At 45.7% G+C, this 3754-nt stretch overlaps 1 protein-coding gene across 1 annotated transcript in view; it reads left to right on the top strand.

The window, feature by feature from the left end:
• Positions 1-2057: 2057 nt before the first annotated feature.
• Positions 2058-3754, top strand: part of lrrn1 (leucine rich repeat neuronal 1) — a 14054-nt gene continuing 12357 nt past the window's right edge. The window contains exon 1 of the mRNA XM_005726603.1: positions 2058-2538. The gene's annotated coding sequence lies outside the window, so the exon portion shown is untranslated. The remainder of the gene's footprint in view (positions 2539-3754) is intronic.

Genomic DNA, 3754 nt, shown 5'->3' with positions numbered 1-3754 from the left:
TGAACAGATCTCACGTTTTCTTGCTGTTGTCGCCACATAAGTCACATCTAGAATAAGTGTAAAAATTAGTGCCTAGCATGAGTGCTTGCACTTGCCTCCCAGGCACCCGGCTCTCTCGTGTGAAGCCCTGCATTAAGATGTTGGCGCTTCAAAGTGAAGGACACTCGTGGAGCAAATTGATTTTAGAGTACAGTGCTCGAAGCCTTCCAACAAGGACTTTTCCAACTAGTGAAAGCGAGCAATCGCTAGGAATGTGCTTTGACCGCACATGTTTAGGGCATATTTAATCGCAGATTGCGACACTGTTGCGGTGGATTTAAGGGAAACTTGAGGTGTTACCACTCTCTGCGCGAAGCCTTGTGGAAAGTAACCATTTTTCATTTAGGGTCTCCTCTTCAACCCCTTTACATCTCTCTCGGTTTGTTTTTTTTTCTTTGATGCAGTTGCCATGCACTCTGAGACGTGACAACAGGCCTGAGAGGGAGCGGGAGCAGCACGCTGAGCTGCTGCGCGTAACGCTGGCTCCATAATCACCTTGTCTTGCTGCAACCGTGAGCAAATGGATTCTGGAAATGCTAATGCTTCATCATACACGGTCGCACAGATGCTAATGGAGCCAATGTGCTTTCCAGCCTGCAAGCCAGTTTAATGATTCTGCATCCAGCTAAATTTATATTTAAAGGTCGCAGCATGAGATTACTCCTGCCCTTTGGACATTCTTCCTGTGTGTTCTCGATGTCATTATTTCACATGGGTGATGTAGGGTCGGTTTGGAATATTGCATCAATTAGGCCCCAGTGACCGGTAATTGTTAAAGAAGAGCATGGTGCCAGTGTGGTGATATTTGGTGATTTTGTTTTCAGTTTTCTCTTATCTTGTACTTTTAGAGCACTGGCTGGAACTGATTGTCTTATAGAATTCTCTTAATGGAGGTGTGGAAAGCTTGGAAGAAGAGCAAGTGTCAACATTATTAAGAGTCTGAAAGGGAAAACTGGCAAAGTACTGTCAAAGCAAGCAAGAGAAGCAGACCCATCTGCTTCTGAACAAGTTATCTACCTGATAACTATGACCAAAACCTTTAATGCTAAGAATACTACAGGGTCCGGTGGCTGTAATAAGATGCTATTCTCAGCTGTGTAAATGCACCAATGACAGGACAATTACAAAGACAGGTTCATCTCTAAAGCCAGAAAAAGACCATGAGTGACTTTCAGTGCTGGTATGTGCTCCTGACTGAAACTATTGGACCATTCCTTTTTCTTACGATCATGCATTTCATCCACAAAAACTTGTTTTGTTTTGTTTTTTTGTTTTAATGAAGGGATAGGGGGTTATATATAATTGATACACGATTGTAACAATGGAAACATCCATTGCATTTTGGTTACTACCTCCCTATAACCAAGCCTGTATGACGTCCACTTGTGCCAAGAGAGTAGTGCAGATTATAGTGAGGTTAAAGCAAACCAGTTGGCATCATGTGTGCTTCATTGTTTAGTTGTTTAGGTTTTTTTATGGTATCATGGATTGCCCAATTTGCTTATTCTTCGTGGAACTCTTTCATTGCCATCTTACTATCTCAGAATGAACAAAAATAGTTTTATCAGCACTGTTTGTCTATATCACAGTATGCTTTACAGTATGTTTTGCAAGCCACGACGACATTTTTCATGATGACGAGGCTCCCATCTTAATTTCTTCCATCCACTAAAATTGAAATATTCCTGATTTTTCATTAATATCTGTATCATAACTTATTTTAGGAACTTTAGAATCGTTTTTAGAATCGAACATTCAACTCAGGAGTCGATGTTCGGATTTAGAACATCATAATAATAATAATAATAATAATAATAATAATAATAATAATTCTCCCGTGTTCAGTAACACATTATATTGTCTTCGAGGTTTGCATCTAAAGGAGGCTAAAAGGGGAAGTTGTAGGTCCACCACTTCACCCCCAAACCCCCAACCCACACACATCCTCCCCCCATGCCCCACGCCCCATGCTCCGCCACCCCGCCGCCCTCTCCTGCCTTTGTTCTCATCACAAGCCCGGAGCAGATGGTGCTCTGCTTTGCTTTGGCCGGCGGTGACAGACAGGCGCTCTCAGCCAATAGCCTGCTGGGTAATCAGCTGAGCGGTCTGGACAGCGCCAGGTGTTTTTATAATTTTTCTTCTCCCATCCGTAGGAGGAGGAGGTGCAGGCTGTGGCGGTGGTGATAGTGGTTGTGGCAGAGCGGAGGAATATCGGAGCGACAACGCAGTCGGTGGCGGGTTGCAGCAGGTTCAAGATCTCTGTGCAGACCACACCATGCCTCTCTCCGAGGCGCCCTGGGACTGATCGGATACTCGGAGCGACAAATCGCTGTAAACAGCCGCCAGCTGAACCCACCGGGATACCGGAATATGTGTTAGGACGCTGTTTGATGAGCCCCGTTCACTTGGCACCGGTGGCGTTTATTGTTGTGTGCTGACGCGTGTGTCTGGATAAAGGACCCCGTGCGCTCGGGAACATCAGACTGGAATGCCAACAAGGTGAGACCCGACAGGAGGAGGGGAAGGAGAGGTTCCCTCTGCTTTATCGCGTTAGTTTCCTCTCATGAACTGTAATTTCTATAAGAAAGAAATGAAAACGAAGATGCCAGAAAGAGATTAGTGATGTTTGATGTGTGTAGTGATTCACAGAGTGTGGATATCCTTCTCCCCCTGCAAGAGACACGCAACGAGTTTGGGTATATTTAGGATGCAGACGCACTCAAGGGCATTTTTTTATGCATGCAGTCTGGTTTCAGCCCATCAGTTCAGGTTTGCAGTCTTCTCTGAACACACGTGAGAGCGTTTAACCTTACAGTGCACGACACGTTTCGACTCTTATTACGCCTCGAATCTTATTCCACCGAAAACAAACTTTGATCTCGTTGCGGCACTTGCCGTGCCAGCGGGGGCTACGTGCGGCGTGCTCGGCGATGCGCGTGGATGTGATTTGCATATTAATGTTAAAGTGTGTCGGCAGATGTCTCGATCCCTCCGGTTTAAGCGAGAGAAAAAAATAGTCGCCAGAGTCTCCTTATGAGGGAGGGGAGGGGGCCCACTGCGAAAGATGCTGTGCTGAGAATGGGGTTGCATTAGCGGGGGGTCCATTGTGGCTCACAAACGCTGCTTGTGTCGCTGCAGCTGTTGCGCTTTTGTGACGGGAGACTGCTGCCGCTTCCTTGCATCACTCAACTAAACTTCAGGCAGACGTGGGGTTCGCTGTAGAGAGTTCAGGTTTGTTTTTGAGTGTTTTAATGCGTGGAGTCTTGCGTAATGGCCTCACTTTTTCTTTATTTTTATTTATATTTCTGCTGTCTATGGCCTCTTCCCGAACCCAAAGCGCCCAGAGTCGTGTTTCCTCGCAGAGAGCTGTGGGTCAAATTAAAGTGCCGCCTCAGCAATTTAACATTAGAGGCTTCTGTGCAGTTTTTTTAGTAGAGTTAATAGTGTTTAAAGGTTGGACATTCACTTGGCCTTCTTCAGTTGATTCTTTCACTCAGATTTGCAAAGCAAACAGAAGGTCAAATCGTTCACCACAACCGAGTGAGCTGGATGAGGCAGGATCACCTGATTGATTTTCTTTTTCATGCCAAGGGAGCATCTGGTCTCACATGGACAAAGTGCGCACACACCAGCAGGCTCTCTTTTTCACACACACACACACACACACACACACACACACACACACACACACACACACACACACACACACACACAC

Source organism: Pundamilia nyererei, unplaced genomic scaffold, assembly GCF_000239375.1.
Source record: "Pundamilia nyererei isolate P.nyererei 1_Seehausen unplaced genomic scaffold, PunNye1.0 scaffold00021, whole genome shotgun sequence".
NCBI classification, from domain to species: Eukaryota; Metazoa; Chordata; class Actinopteri; order Cichliformes; family Cichlidae; genus Pundamilia; species Pundamilia nyererei.
The sequence above is the reverse complement of the archived record's forward strand: the minus strand, read 5'-3'. Positions and strand labels throughout refer to the sequence as shown.